This window comes from Tasmannia lanceolata, unplaced genomic scaffold (assembly GCF_043159265.1).
Source record: "Tasmannia lanceolata isolate RefF3 unplaced genomic scaffold, GAP_Taslan_0.1 ptg000007l, whole genome shotgun sequence".
Classification (NCBI taxonomy): domain Eukaryota; kingdom Viridiplantae; phylum Streptophyta; class Magnoliopsida; order Canellales; family Winteraceae; genus Tasmannia; species Tasmannia lanceolata.
The window spans coordinates 13,484,526-13,507,552 of NW_027518684.1; the positions used below are offsets into that span (position 1 = coordinate 13,484,526).

The window sequence follows — 23,027 nt, forward strand, 5'->3', positions numbered from 1 at the left end:
GTATCTAAGGCGACATTATATCCGAAGGCAACATAATATCTGAAAATCATCAACTAGAATGGCACTAGCCCTCCCATTGTAGAGCTTTTATAGCATTCCGTCCTTTATAAATATCTACAGACCACTATTTAAATATCTACAAACCAGTATTTGACGGGGCGAATATGTACTGCAAATTGGAGGGTTGGGATCAACCTATGTAGATGATTTTCAGGGCTCGACCTATTCAAGTCTGGGCCCAACAAATGAATGGTTTGGATCTCCCAACCATGCGTGCCCAAAACACTAGTTTCAATTTAAGTTGGGACCCTTGATCTTTCTCCATAACGAGATAAACTGCCACATGATTAGGGGTGCAACTTGGGTCGGGCTCTACGCAAACCCGACCAGTTCAACCCGAATTTGGCGCGGGTTGGGTTGGTGTTTCCTCAGCTTGGGTTGGGAAAAGCCAACCCAATTTTCTTTCGGGTTGGGTTACGGTTGAGGCTTTGGCAATCCGAACCGAACCGAACCAAGCTGCCTTGATAAGAGCAGGAAAAGTTACATATTTGAGAAACAAATTTACATATTTAATACATCGAAGGGCAGGAAAAGTTAAGGAAATCAGAATAGATAAATATGATAAGAGCAGGAGAATAGATAAATATGACCTTTTGATAATCTATTAAACAGGTAAACCACATAACCTCTAAGCACAACTATATAGGTAATACGTACACTGTCTAGCTCAAGGATACTTTGTCGCCGGGATACAATGTCGCCTCGGATACAATGTTGCCTCGGATATAAAGTCACCTCTGATACAATGTAGCCTCGGATACTATATTGCCTTCGGCTACAATGTCGCTTCAGATACTGTGTTGCATTCGGATATAATGTCGCCTCGGATACTATTTTCTTTCGGATACTATGTTGCCTTCAGATATAATGTCGCCTCGGATACTATTTTGCTTTCAGATACAAGGTCGCTTCGGATACTATGTTGCCTTCGGATACAATGTCATCGCGGATATAAAGTCGCCCTTTGGCTACAATGTTGCTTCGGATACTATGTTGCCTTCGGATATAATGTCGCCTCGGATACAATGTAGCCTCAGATACTATTTTGCTTTCGGATACAAGATCGCCTCGGATACAATGTAGCCTCGGGTACTATGTTGCCTTCGGCTTCGATATCGCTTCGGGTACTATGTTGCCTCCGGATATAATGTCGCCTCGGATACATTGTAACTTCCGATACTATTTTGCTTTTGGATACAAGGTCGCTTCTGATACTATGTCTCCTTTGGATACAATGTCGGCTCGGATACAATGTTGCCTCAGATATAAACTCGCCTCAGATACTATGTTACCTTCGGCTACATTGTCGCTTCGGATACTATGTTGCCTTCGGATATAATGTCGCCTCGGAAACAATGTAGCATCGGATACTATGTCGCCTCGGATACAATGTTGCCCTTTGACTACAATGTCGCTTCGGATACTACGTTGCCTTTGTATATAATGTCACCTCGGATACTATTTTGCTTTCGGATACAAAGTCGCTTCTGTCCCTCTCTCTCTCTCTCTCTCTCTCTCTCTCTCTCTCTCTCTCTCTCATGACTCCTCAAAAGACCCCTGCTGCCAGCCAGACCCGGGTTTCCAATAAGGATCCCAAGTGCCAACTGATCCACTGTGGGTGGATCCAGCCATGTCCTAGTTATGATCTACTGGGCATCCCTTATTGGTCAAATTCTTTGGATTGCTTTCAGGATCATGCTTTATGAGTCTTGGTTATAATCCGTAGGAGTGTCTTAGGTCCTACTTATGTTGTAAGCAATTTGGGCATAGGCTACGGGAGGGAGAGAGAGAGAGAGAGAGAGAGGTATCGAAATGAAAAGCAAGAAAATAATAAATTATCTTGAAAAGAAGGTAGATTGTTTAGTATGAATATGTCTAGGTGCCGTTGTCGAAGAATGGTGAAAAGCACAAGTGGATTGGCAGTGCCCTGCTTGTCGCTATCAAAACTTTGGATGGCGGTTTAGATGCTGAAGGTGCCCACATGCTAGATTGATTCCCTCCTCTCATACTCCTTGGGGTGGAGAAGGAGGTTCTTTAAAGAAATATAAACATGTCCGTAACAAGAGGTTTGGAGCATGGTTTTGCTCCCCTTGTCAATACCTTAACTATAAATGGCGGGTGGATTGTCGCTAGTGTCATTTGACCAGATCATCCTTAAAATGGGTTCCTTGCTCACCTAGGGATCAATCTAAGGGTGACGAAAATAATCTTTGGCCTGACTCGGGTAAAATTTATCGTCACAAAAACTCAGCGGCTCCAATTTTATCAATCTCAAGTAAGGAAGTAGATGTGCGATTAGGTTCCCTCAGATCCTGCCTGATTGGGAAAAAGAAAAATCAGAATGAGACTTTGCAGAATTTGTGAAAATGGGCACAAGTGTCCTGGAAATTGCCGTCGTTACATTGTCCTTCTTTACTGGCAAATGACGAAGTTATTTTCATGTTTGAATCAGAATCGCAGGCTTCACAGGTTCTTGCTAAGGGATCTACGGCCTTGGACAACCACTTACTTTCCCTCTCATCATGGAAAAAGAAATTTATTCAAGGAGATGAGGCGCTTTGGGTCCGCTTTTATGGCATCCCTTTGCATGCCTGGGCTGTTTCTATGATGGAGGCTTTAGGGGGCCCCTCTTTGGCAAGGTTGTAGAAACCAAGATGGAAGGCAACCATCAGAATTGTATGAGCTTCGTTTCGGCTAAGATTCTTGCCCCTCGATGGCTCTTCCCTAATTCTGGTGTAAAGCTCAAAATCTTTGACCAGTTCTACCCCATTGGGGTTGAGCTCTCGAAGGAAACCCCTGAATCTGCCATCCAGGAATCAGGTTCCTCCTTAGTGGCGGATCGGCTTCCGGCGACCTCAAGACCCTTGCCTGGTGAACCATTGGGCCCCATTGGGATTTCAAATTCAAATTTCCTTACTGGGAGGCCTGAGATTGATCCGTTAGCTATTCCAGAAAAAGACATGATGGGACCTGAACAGAGGAATGCAGATTACTTGGGTTTATTGGTGAATCCAAAGAGACCTACCCCTCATATCAGACGGAAGCATGCTGTGAGGAAGAATTTCGTTAATCGCCCCTTGACGGTTCTTACAAAGATTCAACCTTCCTAGTCAGGGGTTTAAGTTCCCAAGATCATTTCATTATGAATAAGATGAGCTCTATCTTGGGTTACAAACTGGGTGTAAAGAAGAAATTTAGCAGATTGTTTAGACTCTTAAGGTTCTATTTCAGGCCTCCTAGGTTTGGCCCTATCTATAGCTGGGGTTCCCGGGGTTAAAAAAGGTGATGACAATTAAAAGTAATTGGATGTTTTGATTTTTGTATTTTTGTTAGTAGCTAGGGAGGCGTATTGTCAGACCCATAGCTCTCCTCCCTAGGAGTAGGGGTCCAAGGCTCTATAGTCCTTGGCTTTGCTATTAAAAAGCCCTCTCCATCTAGTTTTGAAGACAAGATCCTTAACAAAGTAGGAATGGCCTCCCTTGAGGATCCGGGAAGACCAGCTTCCCTAAGTAGTCAGCTCTCCCTCTCCCTCTCTATTTTGTTCTAGGACTACACTAGGAATTTGGGGATTGGATTTTCGATTGGATGGAGACAAAAACGATTCCACATTAAGGCTTGCTGTATGGTGGTGGAAGGTTTGGCGATCGGCGACTCTCTAGAAGTTCTGATCCCGTTTTCCGGGGTTGTATATCTGCTAGAGTCTCAGATTCAGCATAGCATGGTTGAGTCTCTTCCGGTTTTGATGGCTTGCCTAGATCACCAAACTAAATGACTATCTAAATGGTGATGACAAGTCTGTTTTGAGGAAAGCCTTGCATGAGAGACCCCCAAATATGGCATTTTTTGTTGGATTCGATCTTTCGGAGCCCTTGGGGTAGTGCTTTGAAGTTTTGGGGGAGTGGTGAAGACTCTCTAGGCTGTGATTCTAGATAGTAGGGAGGTAAAGTTACTCGGCAGGATGGCAACGCATGGATGGGTGGTCCTCACTGTAGTGGATGAATTAGTAGATTTTCTCCTGTGGTTTTAACTGGTCTAGGAGTATGCTCCTGGCCATCCTTAATTGATTCTATGTATTGCAAGTTGGGATCTCTGGTCCCCGATGTAACTTCCATAGTATCAATAAAATTGTCATCTTTCAAAAAAAAAAAAAAAAGAAGCAAGAAAATGAAATGTTGTTTGTCATTATGAAGTTTTTTAGATGTTACGAATATACCTCTCATGAAAAAACATAAATGAATGAAGTATGAAGGGTATTTCTGTACATTGGCGTCCTCCATTCAGATCTATGATGCTCCATTGGATTTTGCCACTAAGTTTTGGACACAGTCCAAAAGAATTCCAGACCTTAAGCTATGGATCCAATGGACCCGGTTTGGAGTGCCTAAATCTTGTCCATTAACATTCAGATCATTCGGACAATTGCAATCCAATTACACCCGTAATTCCCGAGGCTTGAGCTGTCAAAATTCAACTTCACAATTGTCGAGGAGGGTCCAACTTGAGGCTAGGGCGCTCCTCCCTCCAACAACTCAACATCATCTTTCCCCAGGATCAACAGAAAGAAGCTGCTGGACAATCTCTGAACAAAGAGAGGCGCGAAGCCCTCTGGATCACTGCTTACTGCTAGAAACACCTTAAGACTCTTTTATTTGTTTCCTATTAGATGAACCAAAGAACAACACCAAAGACTCTTACCTCTAGATTGCCAAGGAGTGAATTCCCAAGCCTCATAAAGATCACAATGTAACTTGGAATGGCCCGACTAATCCCGAGGAGACTAAAGAAGGAATTCCAAATCTCACGTGTGTTAACAATGAATTAGGAGATGGTCAACAAACTCAGCATCAACGTTAAATAGAACATAATGATTAGCGGTGATTATATGTCTGTGGCAAAGATGATCAATGATGAGAATCTTTTCAGGAAAGCAGACCAACAAAAGGCCTTGACTCTCTGTGACGCCTTAGAGACCCATGTTTTCCTTAGGCTTCCAGCCCCCAAAGCTTGAACCATATTTAGACTAGATCACCATTCTTCAGGCTATCCCTATCCTCGCCAATCCCCACAACCATTTTTCAATAATGCCTTATCCAGCAGTCTTAATCTTCTAAATCCAAAGCCCCCATATTTGGTTGGCTTGCACACATCAACCCAACAAACTACATGGCACTTTCTCGTTGGCTCATTGTCATTCCGCATAAAGTTTATGTGGAGGAGTTCAATTTTCTTAGTAACCGACAAAAGGCATTGGAAGACTGACATTTAGTTGAAAGGAAGGCTAGCAAGTACGACCTTGATGAGGGTGATTCTAACCCCAAGAGAGTGCAACCTCATCTTCCGATGCTGTCTGATGGGGTCCGGACTCAGCACTGATGGGGTCCGGACTCAGCATCCAATTGGCTGCTGGCACGTGGCCCTCACAAGGACCGTTGGAAGGCCAACACCTGTCCCTACTAGGTGTGACACCTGGACCAATCAGGGACTTCCACCTGCCCTCCTTAGGTATGATACCTGGTCCATACAGAGGCCACCACCTGTCCTGGACAGGTGGCTCAGAACTACCACCCGTCCTAGACAGGTGGCTCAGAATCACTATAAATAGCCTTCACTTGTGCTAAGGTGAGGGATCTGAAAATCAAAACTCTAAGCTTTTGCTCTGACATTGCTATGCACTCCTGCTCATACTGACTTGAGTGTCGAAGCGCCAGTCCGGAGTACCACTCCGGGTTGGTCCTCTGACCCTTTTCTTTCTTGTCTGTACCCTTGTGCAGCGCAGGACTCCGCCAGCCCTTCAGCCGTGACTTGTTAGCTCAGCTCATCCAGCCCTACCATAACCTGTTACCAATTTTAGACCTAACACTGTCCTCTTTACCCATTAAATTGTCGGGTCCCAAAGGCTTTTAGCCGGTCTGCCGATACACAGTGTGAGGCAAATGATCAGGAATATAGTGGGGGGATAGCGCTTTGACAAACGTCTGGGAATATGGAGTTCCATACTTGGCAAATGAGGAATCTATCCAAGTTTTTACACTGATATAGAGTCCATGTAGCCTTGCCAGTTATGGTACCTCAAGGGGTTTATAAGGTGCATTCGGCTTGCCTATTCATATGGAAACATCAAGTGTAAACATTTGATTGGTGGAAAATTTTGGGAAGAATATAACTTCCGAGCTTTGTATGAGAAAAAGATGAAGCTCAAAGTCCAGACTAGAGGCCATTCATTTAAGATATTATGCAAGTTTTCATGTACCCTCTGTTATGTGCCTTTCCCATTGACATTCACTCCGTAGATTCTATTTGTCTTTATCTCTTTGTTATGCCATGTAGTAGAAATGTATGTAATCATGATAGAGACTCGTCTAATGATTCAGCTCTACTCATACTGCTAAGGATTTTGCTTGCAGTGACCCACGTCACTTCTCTTGGATGGATTCTGGTTTATGCTAATTCGATGAAGGCTATATATGTAAAAACGAAATTGCTGAGTGTTATTTGATGGATAAAAACAGAGTACAAGGCTTACATTTATAGATTTGAAATTAAACTAATTTCCTAAATGGAAGCAACAAACTCCTAAGCAATAGCCACTAAAGCAACAAACTCCTAAGCAATAGCCACTAGTAACTGCCCTAAACAATAGCATTTATTCCACTAACTTCCTAAAGACCAGGTCTCAAGTGACTTCATTCGGTTGGGTTGGTGATGAATCTTCAACACTTCCTCTCAGCGCCAACCTTCTATCTGTCACTCCCAATAGGTCTCTGAATCTTGAAAATTTGGGATAGCAGAGTGCTTTAGTGAGTATATCAGCTACTTGATCATCTGTTCGAATGGGTACCAATTTGATTTCTCCCTTTAAAACTTTCTCTCTAATGAAATGATGTTGCACCTCAATATGTTTTGTCCTAGCATGGAACACAGGATTTTCTGCAAGCTTAATTGCACTTTCGCTGTCACAATATAAGTTGACTATATAGTCCACAGACTGATGAAGTTCTTCAAGTAGCCTTGCTAACCATGTGCTTTCTTGTGCTGCCATTGCTGCGGCTCGATACTCTGCTTCCGTGGTCGATAGAGACACAGTTGGTTGTCTTTTGCTACACCATGAGATTGCTCCCGATCCAAGGTTAAACAAATAACCGGTTGTAGATCTTCTAGTAGATTGGTCGCCTGCATAATCGGCATCACAGTATCCCTTGATATTGCAGTCTCCTCCTCTTTTGTACATTATACCAAAGTCAATGGTACCTTTTATGTACTTCAGTATTCGTCGAGCAGCTTCAAGATGAGACTTCTTTGGAGCTTGCATGAACCTGCTTACTACACTAACTGCTTGAGCAATATCAGGTCTAGTTAATGTTAAGTATAATAAGCTTCCAATCAGCTGCCTATACCTTGTTGGATCTTTGATGTCTTCCTCATCATCTGTGTGAAGTTTAGCATTGACTTCCATCGGCGTAGTACTAATGTTGCTCTCAGACATCCCAAACCGACTGAGTAAATCCTTTGCATACTTTTGTTGACAAAGAAATATTCCTTTCTCATTTTGCTCAAGCTCAAGCCCAAGGAAATGATGTAGTTCTCCCAGCTTCTTCATGTGGAATCGTACTCCAAGATTAACCTGGACCCTGTCGATTTCTTCTTCATCATTACCTGTTATAATTAAATCATCAACATATATCAGAATGACAGAAACATGCCCATTTGTGAGTTTTACAAATAAGCTGGAATCTGCAGCAGTCATCAAGTAGCCAATAGCTTGAAGAAATTCTGCAATTTTTCCAAACCAAGCTCTTGGAGCTTGTTTCAATCCGTAGAGCGCTTTTCGCAGCTTACATACATACTGTGGGTATGTTGTGCTCTCAAATCCTTTGGGCTGCTCCATGAAGATCTCCCGATCAACTTCACCATGTAAAAAAGCATTTTTTACATCCATTTGCCATAGTTTCCATTTTAAACACGAAGCAAGAGCAATAAGAACTCGGACTGTTGTGATTTTAGCCACCGGACTAAAAGTCTCCTCATAATCACATCCGTACTGCTGGGAGAAACCTCGAGCTACAAGTCGTGCCTTGTATCTTTCTAAATCACCATTGGCCTTGGTCTTAATTTTATAAACCCATTTGCATGAAATGGGTTTCACCCCAGATGGTCTTGGTACAAGATCCCATGTCTCATTCTGTTTTAGGGCCACGATTTCTTCCACCATTGCTTTACTCCAATTGTTGTTGTCTTGTGCTTCTTCAAACGAGGTTGGTTCCTTGTCTTTTGTTGCCGCTGTGAATGCTGCAACTATATTCAGATTTGCATACCTCGGATTTGGCTTAGACACACGTTTGGACCTTCGTGGTCCTTCACTGTTGTTGCCTTCATTTTCTTCTTCATCATCATAAGCAACTCCATCATCAAGAGTATCATTTTGAGAGCCACTTGGTTGGGATGATATGATTGCCTCCTCTTCTTCGTCATGACTGTTGGTACCTTCGTGAATGGATACAGGTTCTGACTGAGCAAATTTTTTCATCTCGAGTTGCTTATTTTCTGGTACAAAGTCATGATTGACTAACCACCATGAAGATGATTCATCGAACACCACATTCCTTGATACATGTGCTCGTCCTGTGTTAGGGTTAATGCATCTCCAGCCCTTTCTTTCAGAATCATAACCTGTAAATACACATCTAATGGCTTTCTTGTCAAATTTACTACGGAGATGATCAGGTACAAAAACATAGCAAACAGACCCAAAAACTCGAAAATGATTTACACTTGGTTTATGATTGAATAATTTTTCAAATGGTGACATAAAATCAAGTTTTGGTTGAGGTAACCGATTTGTGATGTACGTGGCACTTCTCGTGCATTCTACCCAATATCTTTTTGGAACATTTTTGGCATGCATCATACTCCTTGCTGCCTCGGCTAAATGTCGATTCTTTCTTTCAGCAACCCCATTCTGTTGGGGTGTATCAGGACACGTGAATTGCCTTGAGATTCCATGCTTTTGAAGATATGTTGAGAACTCAATGGATGAGTACTCACCACCATTGTCTGTCCTTAAACATTTTATTTCATGCTTGAGGCTAGCTTCTACTTCATTACGAAACTCTACAAATTTTCCAAACACTTCAGATTTCTCCTTAATGAAATAAACCCACACATATCTAGAAAAATCATCGATAAATGTTACCATATATTTCTTACCCCCCAAAGAAGTTGTTTTGCCCTTTCCAAACACGTCTGAATGTATTAGCTCCAATGGAACTTTTGCTTGAAACTTTGATTTAGCATAAGGCAATTGATGTGCTTTACCATATTGGCAACCTGCACATACTATGTCAGATCGTACTTCTAGTTGGGGAAGTCCTCGTACCAGTCTTCTTTGCATCATAACCTTCAACTTGGTGAAGCCAACGTGAGCGAGCCTTGCATGCCATAAATCAATCGTTTCGTGCTTCCCTGCTTTGTCAACATAAGCCTCTTGTGCCGTCATGACATAAACAGATTCAGATCTTCTTCCCTGCATATAAGGACTACCAGAAATCTGCACATTATTATATACCTTCACATCATCGGGTCCAAATACAACATACCCTCCTGATTTGGTTAATTGAGACACTGATAGCAGGTTTTTCTTCATCTCCGGGACATGATATACATCCTGGAACACAAGATCTTCTAGATCTGATGTTGATTTGCAGGTTGCATTGCCCACGTGTGCTATGGAAAGCTTGGCATTGTTTGCAGTCATCACAACTCTTTTTCCTTTGTAGTCAGTTTTGCTCAAAAATTTGCTTTCATCACCTGTCATGTGATTGGAGCAGCCTGAATCAATGATCCATTCCTTAGAATATGCTGGTTTTGTTTTTTTTGTCCTCCATGCTTCCGCCAAGCTGGTAGTAACCTCTTCATCAAGCGCTGTGAAAACAACATTATGTTGATGTTCAGGCAGCAAGAATTCCTTCTGTTCCTCATCTTTAGACCTGTACACAATTTCCTGATCTTCGACAATGGAGATAAATGCTCCCCATTCATCTTCACTGTTATTGTTAGAAAGAGCAGCATTACCTTCCTCAACTTTCTTCTTTGGTGAAACAGCAACATTACTTTCCGCGGCTTTCTTCTTTGGTGAGCGACAATCTCTGGTAAGATGACCGGTTTTACCACAATTGCAGCAAGGTGAGCGACAATTTCTGGCAATATGACCGACTATACCACAGTTGTAGCAGGTTGGCCTGGTTTTGAAGTTGGAATCTTCCCCTGTTTGGAAACTTCTTTGACTTTGCTTGTTCTTGTTGCTGGTCTTATTCCCTCGTCCAGCAAAAAGAGCTTCTTCATTGTCTTTGAAGGATAGACCTGCCATTTGCTTAGTCAAGCTCTCTTGATTTGCTAGAAGACTTTCTAGCTCAAGCAGAGTTGGCTGAACAGGCCATCCTTGAATAGCAGTTATGAAACCACTATACTCTTGCTTCAATCCACGGATAATGATCCGTCGTTGCCTAGCCTCCGAGATTTTTGATTCCTCATCGAGTTGAGAAATCTCCCGACAAATCATTTTAACCTTCATAAAGTACTCTGAGATAGACATAGTACCTTGGGTAATTGATCCGATTTCATTCTCCAGCATTTGCAGTCGAGCTCCATTCTTTTTCGAAAACAAAGTGCCAAAAGCATCCCATGCCTCTTTAGGAGACTTTGCATCACGAATGTGATCAAGCAGATCCTTCTGTGTGGTAGCCTTGAGCACGAACAAGGCTTTTCCAGACTTGATTTTCCACTTTCTGATTGCCTCAGAATCAGCACTTGGTTGAGTAGCCTCAGCTCCATTTACTACCTCCCACAGATCTTGCCCCTGAAGATAGGACTCCAAGCAAGACTTCCAGTCATTGTAGTTGGTGTGAGACAATTTCTCAATCCCACCAACAGAATTAGCAAACTCCATAGTTGATGAGAAACTTGGATCAAATACACTCTATTCAGCAAAAAAAAAAAACAAAAACTGAACCTGGCTCTGATACCATGTAAAAACGAAATTGCTGAGTGTTATTTGATGGATAAAAACAGAGTACAAGGCTTACATTTATAGATTTGAAATTAAACTAATTTCCTAAATGGAAGCAACAAACTCCTAAGCAATAGCCACTAAAGCAACAAACTCCTAAGCAATAGCCACTAGTAACTGCCCTAAACAATAGCATTTATTCCACTAACTTCCTAAAGACCAGGTCTCAAGTGACTTCATTCGGTTGGGTTGGTGATGAATCTTCAACAATATATGCCACATCTAAAAATGACATTCGCAGGGGAAAATCTATTACATAAATAGATGTGTTATGTTTGTGTGGAAGGGAAAATCCCATGACACATGACATGTTATATTGTTCTATGGAAATTTCCTTAGGGTGAAAGGTCTGACTTACTAGATTTGGCTGCTGCAAATGTTTTAATTGTGTTCTGAGCTTGGGTTTGGAAAAAAGAAACTGTAATAAATTATTTTTTGCAGCATTTTTTATTTTCTTTTATCAAACAAGTGAAATGATTCACTCGATTAGTGTGGTGTGTTTGAGTTTGGAGTCGGTGCTCCCTTTATTATATGTTCATTTAAGCATAAGGTATGCATGGTGGAAATGGTTGTATTGGATCTGCTCGAGATGTTTCTCCCTCCCGGAGAAGTTCAGAGGCTTTAGAAATATAGTATTGTGTTAAAGACAGATCACTCGAATTTTAAAAGTGCGTTTATAAGGGGGTAAGAGAGAAAACTAATCAATTTCTGCATTTCAAGATACAGCCCCTTGACCGTTCACATTTTTTACCTTTCTTCCTTCCTTCCTTACCCTCTTCGTTTTTTAAGAGATCATGTCATAAATCTATGGTTATAAGTCATGGTTATTGTTAGGCCGAAAATCGGTAACAGGTACGACAGTGACGTAAGAGCTGAGCTGGATAAACAGAGGAGCTGAGTCCTGAGGGACCGGAGTGAAGGAGAGCGAAGTGGCTGAGTCCTGCTATGAGGGCTGAGTCCTGCACAAGGCAAGCGAGGTCAGAAGACCAACCCGGGTTTTACTCCGGACAGGCCCTTCGATACTCAAGTCAGTATGAGCAAGAGTGCAGAGCTAGTCTTAAGAGTTTTGGGTGGAGAGGGTTTTTCGTATTATCCGTTGGTTTGAGCTTTGAACCCCTATTTATAGGGGAAAACCTGGTGAGGTGTCCTGGACAGGTGGCAGCCTGTGAGAGGCTGGAGTTCACCTACTCCAGGACAGGTGGCGGCCTGTGAGAGGCTGGAGCTCACCTACTCTGGGACAGGTGGCAGCCTGTGAGAGGCTGGAGCTTTTACACCGCATCAGTTATTATATTGATTGGCCGAATGTGATGTCATTCTCATCCCTATTTCTAGTAGTGTTCGCGCTCAAATGGGGTCCCCAATTTGCAGCCATTCTCATCCATCCCTATTCCAAGTGCTGGATATGAAACCTTTCTGTCAATTTGGGTCACCAATTTGTAGCCATCCCTTGATGGAGCTGGTGGTCTTCTGCTTGTGTTCTTTGGGTAGAAAAAGGCCTAGAGCCACTGCTTACAATGGTCCTGAGTTAATAGTTTTGGTTTGTGGCCGAAAATTCTGGGGCTGTGACGTAGAGCGGATCCCGGCCAAAGAATATGGGTTTCAATTAGCTTAGGGTGGATGAAATTTTGTTTCGTAGGGGGTTTCTTTGCATTTTTATGGGACTTGAATTTTTGGAAACTTTGGTCATTGGGGAATTTCATTTGGCTTCTCTTCTTCAACAAGAAGGCAGCCCTCTATCACTAGAAGGAATTTTCAGGGTTTTGGAAGCTGAATCCGAAAGAAATCGGGCTTCCCTACCTGAGGATTTTCCTCTTATCCTCGCTGCGAGCAGGTTTTATGTTCTTGATGAGATCGGTAAGACCCAATTGTCCTATCAATTGGAAAGTAATTTCTGAGATTTTATTCTATCAATTCTCATGAGTTCTTTTTTTTTCTGAATAATAAGAAGTGCCTTTGTCAACATTTTTTGTTGTTGTTGGATTTGGCTTTGTGAGGCTTGATTATTGTTGGAACTGGAACTGAATTCTCCTGCTTCTTGTATGCGGATCTCAAATTGGCATCACAATTCGTTTGATTTTAATAGTTCTCAATCTCTCCAGCTTGGCTAGTTCTGATCCCAACAGTGTTATCATCACCCCTCAATTAAACTTAGTGGTGTTCTCTTAGGTCTGGTTTAGCAAGAATTTAATTACTCAAAGGGGCATAACATGTGGTTATGAATTGTATGCTAATTGAATTTACCCAAACCGAGAGATTCACCATTTTGATTCACTTTCTAGTTCGATGATATTACTAGTTGTAAGTTGAGATGGAAATCGCTATGCCTCGTCTTAAAATTTGCATGGAACGGTTGCACCTGAGAATTTGTATGTGTTGTGCTCATTCCTCATTGGTCCTAATCCATAGCAATTTGTGTTTTCCCTGAAGGATTGATAACATCTGTAAACCCATAGAAGAAGGAATTATCCTGAGTATTATTTGCATAGAATGGTTGCTCATTAGGTGTTAGATGAATGGCCTCTATGAGAATTGGAATTCATTGCCGTGGGGAAATAAGTTGTTGGTCGGTGTTCGAATCCCTAATTACAGCGCATGAACTTATTGCCATGTGTTTTGGGCATTAAATTGTGGGCTGAATATCTGAGCTTCTTGCTACCGATATATTTACCTACATCAGGGAATCCAGTCGGTTGTAGTTGATGAGGCTTTCATTATATTAGCATCTAAACCATCTTTGATTGCTAAAGGAATATTTGAAACAACTAGATTGTGGTCTTGTCATTTGGGGTTAACTGATGTGTTAATTTACCTTTAACATCTGTAATGACTTTTGGTTGTTCTTATTGTAGGGCCAATGCTCAGCAACCAAAGCTGTTTGTGGGTATGATTCTTATCCTCATCTTTGCTGAAGCGCTCGACCTCTGCGGCCTCATCGTAGATATCATTCTCTCGGCTCGAGCAGGCCAATCCCGAGCAGATTAAGGAAGCAAGCCATACCTTTCTGGAGGCTCTTGCTATGTTTAAATGGAATTTCAAACCTTGTGGAGCAAAGGTTATGTTTAGTTTTCTGATTCTATTTTCTGATTAATTAGGGACTCGTTTGTTGGTGAATCTCAATATGTTTGCTATTTGTGCCTTCAGAGACATTTTCCCAATTTTCTATTACTCCAAAGAGGTGGTCAATGCTCTTACCATTTTGTTATATTCTTAAATGATGGAAATACTCTTCTATTCTCTCCCTTGATTTGTGTGATTTTATTGGACCTTCATTGAACTACGGTCTCATTTTAGAAGCTCTACGTTACTCTTTTGACCTTTTCTCAATGAATACAAATAACCAATTAGACATTACTTCTTTATTAAAGAAAAGGAAAGAAAAAGTTACAGCGTAATTAGAGGTAACTTCATATGTAGCTTTTCTTTAAAGAAGTATGGGTTTCCTGCAAAACAAATACAAGAAGAAAGCCCAGAGGTTTATGATCTTCAACAGAGGCTGATAGGATTCCTGAGTCATTGAGCCAGTAAAGGAGTTTCAGAAGGACCAGATTTGAAGAAGTTGCTGAGATTCAAGAGGTGCTCCTTCGAGTTTCCGGGGCAAATTCCAGAGAGAAACTGGATCCTAGCGGTGCCCTCTGTTGCCGAGCGACCTGACAAGGACGCCGCTGTCTTTCGGCCTCTTAGATTCTGTAAGAGATTAGATATTGATCACATGCATCAAGCCAATACACAACCCACAGAAAGATGAGAGGTTTTCTTTTGTAGTAGATGGATGGAGATGGTAGTCTGGCCTTAGATTCTTCGTCCATGAACATAAATCTTCCTCCTAAGTTGCATTTAATTGTAGGGAGGTGATTTCTGCCTTATCTCTTGTTTTGATAATGGCACTCCTCTGTTATCTTGCACTTCTGGGAACTATGACAGCCTCTTTAACAATTTTTTTTTGAAAGGTGACGATTTTATTAAATCCTTACTATTCTAAAAGCCTAAACCTTCAAATTTCGTCAACCAACTTTTGCCGTAATGACCTGCCCCTGCTTTGCTATTTCTTCCCGGTATATCCAATTTCTTCAGGTCATTTTCGCCATTTCAACTCTTCTTCGATGCATGCAAAAAACCGCCACTTGTAATCTCCTTTTCCAGGCCACGCGTTTTCAATTGCATGTCTTGTGTGTTTTTCCTATCTTGGTTTCTCCGTCACTAGAACACGCGTCCCTTTTTCAGAAAAAAAAACCTCTTTTATCTGTGTGCAGTTCATTTTCTCCTCTTTGGCGGATTCTTTGCTTGGAAATCCTAGCCCCAATATCTCTTCGACGAGAAGAACCCTAGGTATATCTTTTGTTTCCTTCTCCATGTCTCATTTCCGATATTACCTTCTCCTCCACTGGTTTCAAAAAGAATTCCTTTGCTTCTTCTTCCAAGCATATGTTCAATATAGATCAAAGAATTTCAGGTACGGAATCAGAAATCTTTTGTGAGTTTCTTCTTTCTTTTTTTCAAATTTGTTCCCTCAAGTTCCAAAATGAAATCCTGTGATTTTCCTAACCTGAGGATTATTTACTGGCAGTTCTGAAAAATAAAGTCTCACATGCTCACCAACATGCTTTTATCAAGGAGAATTGTCAGGGCTTTGGAAAATATTCAGCAATACTCGGTTGGTTGGTAAGTTGCTTCATGCTTAATATCTATCGTATTCCTTCTTTTTTGGTCGAAGCCTGGAACAATTGAAATACACTTTCCCTGTCTTACTGGTTTTAAGCTCAAATATGCCTCCAATAACTTGAACACTTTCAATCATAATGAGTTATACACATTTGGCATGGTTCCACAGGCCTTGCTTGGACTGAAATATTGCATTGTCAGTTGCCAACCATAATAATGATTATCCAATGCTGCCTTAATGGAAGAAGTCCGGAGAATCTTCAATTTTTAGTACCTACATTTATAATAGCAATCAACAATTGATTTCTGCACAGGGTCAATATTTTTGGAAAAAGGTGAATCATCAAAACTAGAAATACATTTAATATGTGAATCTAGAGGGTGACTCTGAACATTTGCCTCCGATTATTACTATCTATTTTTACTATTATTGATGTTGTTGCTGTTATTATTTATGTTTCTCATCTTTTAGGTTAGTGATAAGTGCAAGTCTTATTAACTTTGGTCTAACTTGCAGCTTATGAGAAATGTGGCCTCCTGAAAATGATCTATTGGATCAACTGCCTTTAATTAGAGAAATGGTAAAGAGAGGTGAGACTCTAGCAAAATTCAAGGTTTCTTTAGATTTATTTCCTTAAAAATTTGATTGGAAATACAGCACGTATTCATGTTACCTTTTTACGTGCCGTAACTCATTACTTGGTGTAAAATAATTGCTTTTTTGGATATATTTAATTATTTATGATGCCCAACTCTCTCTCTCTCTCTCTCTCTCTCTCTCTCTCTCTCTCTCTCTCTCTCTCTCTCTCTCTCTCTCAGTAGTAGGTATAGTATTTAAACAAGTGAACAATGGGCACTCATGAATATTTTCAAATTCACTCCCGCCTCTAAAAACCTAATTCAAGTTAGACCTTAAAACTAGCATAGTTATTAGACATAGAGTTTGTTCCCCTGTAAGAACCATTTGCTTCAAGATGTGAGTAATCTGGTTAATAGCATCGAGTGGACTTATGAGCTGCCTAGACCAATGATTAATCCACTTAATTACATAAATAAAGGTGTTGAGAAGATGGGACCTAAAGGTGAACTTTTCCTATGTAGATTTAGTTGGTAAATCTGCTAGGGGGTTTCTTATTTTGTTAATTGGAACTTCTAAGAAGTGGTTCTTTATATTTATCACACATTTCTCCATTCTTGTTCCTTGATACAGAACTGGCAGCAAGGATAACTTTTTCCACTGTGATAAGCGTGATAAGCTAATTTAATCATATGCTTATCTAAATGTCAGCTTTGCCCTCTTGTTTTCTGTAGACTAACTACTGTTGGGGTTTCCAATTCATGCATCCGGATGTTGCTATGGAAAGCGATTGAAGGATTTCCACCGTTGTGTGGAAAGAGCAATGCACCATAACTACCCAGTCTGTTTCGAGTTAAAATACCTGCCTCTCACTTTAATCATAGGAGCTATGGCATGATATGTTTATACCTATTTCTATCAATATATGAGCTTCAATTATCCAATGGATGGCTTTGCTCTTTATTGGCAAGTAGCACATCGCATAATTTGATATCTATTAATCCAAAGGAAGGATACAATAACATGTTAATTTAGAAGCAGAACCTATAATGTCTTTCAGAAATTTACAAGAAGCACATTACATCATTTGAGATCATCAAAACCAAAGGATCCAATAAGGAGTTAATTTAATAGTTGAACCTATAATGCCTTTTAGAAATTCAGCCGTCCATTTGACATGGTTCTCCTGACACAAAATTCTATAATTCTCCCCGAGATGTACACCAGGAAGATGAAGAGGGTGCTAAGGCGCCTGCCACTAGAATGGCATTTCATATTTCTTTGATTATAATTTTTTTCCTGTTACGGGAGGCCCTCCAGATTCTCTTGCACCAAACAATACCTGATTTTCAGTGATTCTGCTCTTAACCACAGCAGAGAACTGGTTAGTGTTGGCTTTCCTTGTCATGATCATGGATATTGCCATGGTGAGCCACTAGCATATTTCTATTTTCATCTTTTCTTTTTTATTTGCTTAACATTTCTGTTATCACATAAATACATGCTCGCTATTGGAAGCAACAAACATAGTGGTTGTTGGATGAGCAACTTGTATAATAGTGAATGAGGATTCATGGGATTTTTGTTGGGTCTTCATTTTTATGATCTAAGTGATAAACACCTATACCCACTAACTGGTTTTCTTCTGTCATTATCAAAACATTATGCTATTGCACTATAGGAATTTTTCTTCTTTTCTTTTTTATTTGCTTAACATTTCTGTTATCACATAAATACATGCTCGCTATTGGAAGCAACAAACATAGTGGTTGTTGGATGAGCAACTTGTATTATAGTGAATGAGGATTCATGGAATTTTTGTTGGGTCTTCATTTTTATGATCTAAGTGATAAACACCTATACCCACTAACTGGTTTTCTTCTGTCATTATCAAAACATTATGCTATTTCACTATAGGAATTGTGAGTCCTCAATGTATGGCTTCTGGTAACCACAACTTCGTCTTTGGAGACATGTTTTGTTGACATCCCTTCTTGCGTAGTGCCATTTTCTTACGAGATCAATTGCTCACCTTGAGATGGTGTTTAGGCTTACTTTTAGCTTACTAAGGTTTTGCTTGGCCCTTCTTCTATGGAACCTTATTTAAAATTGTGCGAAGCTTGGGTATATTTTGTTACTACTTGAGAAGCCTGGGCTAGATCCGATAGAAATATATTTTCAATGACAGAAAAAAAAAAGTATATAACAAAAATGAATGTTCCCAGCTGACTCAAACGTACCTTTTCCCTTCCCTTTTATCAATTGACATTAGGAGCTTCTTCATGTCCTAAAAATATTATGCACTAAGAAATGTGAAGTTAAGGATTTAGCCTTTAGCTCAATGATCAAGGCTTTGTTCTTCAACACCCAGCTTGCCCACCATAAAAAAAGAAATGTGAAGTTTTTGCACACAAGATATTGTAACAAAGAGTATTTCAAATAAATGAAAAACAAAGAAAAGGGAAAATGATCTGGAAATTGTGAAAAAACTTTTGAAATTGTCAGTGGACTATGTTCATATAGAGTGATCATTACTTTATGTGAATTTTTTTTTTCATAATTGCCAAACATGTCCAAAGTAAATGCATATTTCTTGTGTTTGGGAACTTGGGAGTATAGGAATTGTTCTCTTAGTTGTGGTGTGTGTGATTTAATGTGATCACACATAGCTTTCAATGTCATTTGGATACTTTGAGGTATTGGATACTCCATGTTCTCTGCCTATATTCATGCCTTTTTTTTTTGAAGGGTATTCATGCATATTTTCAGCTAATTGTTGGTAACATTGGATTTTCCATTTCTATAACTACTTGAAATTAGCTGGTAAATCGTTCATTTTTTTACTTTTAAAACTATGTCAAATTGACAAGTGCTTGAAGCTCTAGCAAAAAAAGTTCATGTCATCTTTGACAGTGGAATCCGACAGCGTACGATTGTCTTCATAGCCTTAGCGCTTGATGTCCAAGCTTTTTTTGGCAAGCCTTTTGTTTTTAGATGTTTTGTTCTTCGTTTTTCATGATTAAAATCTTTCTGAAATTTATGAAAAGTGATTAATTTAAAATAAGTACAGTTTCAAGTATATAACGGATTTTTGATGCATCTATAGAGGCCCTAAACTTTTCATGTTCTCTGCCTATATTCATGCGTATTTTCAGTTAACTGTGGTTGCTAATATTGGCTTTTCCATCACTATAACTATGTCAAATTTGCATGTAGTTCTCTGACTTTTGCAATTCCTTTTGTATTTTTTGAGGTTTTGAATATATTTGTCTTCTATGTAATTCTGAAATTTTGTATATATCATTGTCTGCTCTTTAAGTGATTCCAGATTCTAACTATAACTGTCTTTTGAATTCTATATTTTTTTCTTCTTGATGTGCTTTATGAGAGCCTCCTATTTTTTCAAAGACCTCCATATAGTGGGAGGTTCCAAAACTTGAACAAGAGAGTAACATTTCCCAAGATTGGACCTTGGTAAGTGCACAAGCGAAGCAGGAGATGGTATTGATCTATAGAGGCATTATGCGATTGTTCATGTGGACATTTTGAATGCTTCCTTTTTCATGACCATTACTAATGTTATACCTCAAATCCCCTAATGTGTCATCCTCCCCTCTATAATATCGTGGCACCTGTATTGAGGAATGTGCCATTTGTATATTGGAGTGAGTCCTCCCATGTATAATATCGTGGCACCTTTATTGAGGAATGTGCCATTTGTATAATGGAGGGGGATGGAAGATGCCCCTATTAGTAAGAGAGCTAGGTGCTCTTGTGGTTTACGAGAAGGAACAATTCAAATAAAAACTTAAGGAACAATGGAGAGAGGAGGAGTGTGACCTTTTTTGTTCCTTCAGATAACTTCAATCTTCAGGATCAAGAAGACTCTCCAAATTCTGGATAGGAAAAAATGGTTTGGATGTTTGTTTGTCAGTCTATTGTATTTCTTACAACTTGAGCTCCTGCATGTTTGATTTAGGGTAGCAATAGATTTAAAAATAAAAAAAATTAAATCCTCTGAAGTATTGTGATACAGGAAGCTTATAGGTCTTACAATTCCTTTTTAGCATCCAGGTCTTGCAATTTTTCGGTCGTATAGATTGGTTCTCATCACCAAGCTTCTACAAGCTCCGAATCAAAAAATACAATTGTGTTATGTGGTTCTTCTTTTCCTGCTGATTGTATCTCTCCAGAAAAGTTGCAAGTTCAATCCAAGATATGGTAGATTTTTTGGGGTCAATCCTTTGTTTCTACTTGATCTTTCCATCATTGTCAACTGATTGCCATTTTGTGTTGTATATTGGTTGTTTCATTCTTCATTTTTATTAACATATCTCACATTCTACGCTACTATACAGATTAAGGGAAGAATTGCATTGCTCTCTGGTGGTCGTGGTTTAATGGGTAGGGAATATTGCCCTGTTCTAAATAAATTGCTATAATATTGCTAAAGGTTAGCATAATAATAATAATAATAAATAGTGTAGTAGAAAGAAATATATAAATCTTTCTTCCATACTACTATTATAATACTAATTCCATTCCCCTCATTTCATTTAAAAATTGGAATTTGAATTTCTTTCATTTATTTTATTGAATCATTAAAAGGAACTGATCAATCAAGTTTCATTCAAATTAGATCTAATGAATATTTCAATGATCTGATTCCCTGTTCATATTTTGAATCTCCCTAAAGAGAAAATAGAGAGACTTGTTCCTTTATTGTTTAAGCTTCCCCGGTTTGGTTGGTTTGGGGGATTAACTGATTGGATACCCGAGACAGTTAATGCTTACTGCCGACAGGTTTGGGGTATGGTGCACCTTAACGAGCCATGTCTATCGGAGAAGCTTAAAGGAATTCACATAGCTTATGGTGTCATATTTTGCATGCGTTGTTTATTAATATTCACTAAATATGAATTACGGCCTTTCAAGGTCACTAATATGGAATACGGCCGTTCAGGTTACAGAGATTTCCGACGACACAATGGAGTATAGGTCAACCGTTGAAGATGGGAAAACATTTGAAGCAGATGCTGCAATCAATGCTGTCTAGGTTGGAGTTCTGAACGCAGTCGTAGACTGTTTTTTTTTATTATTACTTTTTTTTGAGCTAAAGATAGATATATTAATAGAGACGAGATTACAAATGCACGTCGTCAAAGTTTGCCCGACATACAAGGAATCCTTCAGCGCTTCAGATTTGGCCAATCGATCTGCAAGATCGTTAGCACTTCTAGGAATATGGATAAAAGAAATAAACCCATCACCATACATCGTAGAAATTTCATCCAAAAACCTAGATAATCTCCAGGGACCTACGATCTTACCTTGAACCTACATTAGATGAATCACTTTCCACCTCTATTTTACCTTCCATCTCTTCCCTAAATATGCTTATGCCAAGATGGATAGCCTGAGTCGGTGGAGTCTAGTTAAACCAATTGGCCCTGAAAACACAAAAATGATGATGCCATTGATGCCATTTACCATCAACATTTAGTTTGAGAGTATTGGCTGGAGGAGGTTTACACAAAGCTGATTTTTTCTTCTTCCCAATGGTGCCTGACGAGTCATAGACTGTGCAATTGGACCATAGAACAAGATTGCATTGCACTTTGACATGGTTTTCTAGCCGAGTGTGTAGCTTTCTGGGCTGTTGTAGCCGCATCTTACGAATATCTTATGAATGCAGCTATTTCTTGAATCTTTAGAAGCTAACTCGTCATCCCGTCTTTGTTCAATGCGTGGTTGGCCCATGACAGTGAGAAGGAATAGATGAACTGAAGCTTTATTTTGTAAAATAAACATGTTTTTTTAAAAAATTATCAATCTTCTGAAAAATTCTTGGACAATATTCATATAAACTATTTTATTCAGTCCTCTGTTGTAGTGAAAGTGCTTGTGATCAGTTCTGATGTCCCAAGATGTACCTACTATAACTATTGAAAGTGCTTGTGATCAGTTCTGATGTCCCAAGATGTACCTACTATAACTATTGAAAGTGCTTGTGATCAGTTCTGATGTCCCAAGATGTACCTACTATATGATTGGAAACAAAAACTATTGATGATTATAGTTTTCTTTTGGAATCACAGGTGTGAATTAATAATTGTATTCTCTCTTTATTAGTGTTCTCTAATATGGATTATGAATTTTTAAGGTGACAGACATTGCTGGATGACATGATGGAATAAAAATAGTTGAAGATGTTAAAACATTTGGAGCAGATGCTGCCTAAATGGAAAGAAACAGCAGTCATGGACTGCGCAATTGGAATTGAGAACTAGAAGATTGCATTGCACTTTAACAATATTTTATGGCCTAATTTGGAGTTGTTGCAGCCACATCTTATGAATGTAGTTATCTCCATCAATGTTTAAATGCCTACCAGCTGGGGAAGATGGAAGCTTTACATTGTAAAATAAACTTGTTTTTTGCAGTTATATGTTGTAAAATACCGTAGTAGTTCCACGTGCAACGCACGTGCACTTTTACTAGTAGAAGTAAAGCAGCAGGGTTGAGGAGGACACCAAGACTAGATCCCTGTTACTGCCTCTTAACATCCTATTGGGAAAGTAAAAACAGAGGAGTGACATTCATGAAAACAAGAGGTTTCCATTTCCTTGGAACTGGAAAGTATGAAAGTAGGCACCGTCTCCATTCTTC

General features: G+C 39.7%; 1 long non-coding RNA gene across 10 annotated transcripts; it reads left to right on the top strand.

Moving 5' to 3' along the window:
- Nucleotides 1–12,431: 12,431 nt before the first annotated feature.
- LOC143881991 (uncharacterized) lies at nucleotides 12,432–22,816 on the top strand. Of its 10 annotated transcripts, none has more exons than XR_013252060.1 (8): nucleotides 12,432–12,976; nucleotides 13,972–15,572; nucleotides 15,687–15,781; nucleotides 15,951–16,116; nucleotides 16,299–16,372; nucleotides 20,426–20,579; nucleotides 20,717–20,762; nucleotides 21,322–22,240. It is a non-coding gene; the product is annotated as an uncharacterized LOC143881991 (long non-coding RNA). The 10 variants fall into 10 exon arrangements; XR_013252059.1 differs by having other exon boundaries at nucleotides 20,433–20,579; XR_013252064.1 differs by lacking the exon at nucleotides 20,426–20,579 and having other exon boundaries at nucleotides 12,433–12,976; nucleotides 21,322–21,414; nucleotides 21,494–22,240.
- The last annotated feature ends 211 nt before the right edge of the window (nucleotides 22,817–23,027 follow it).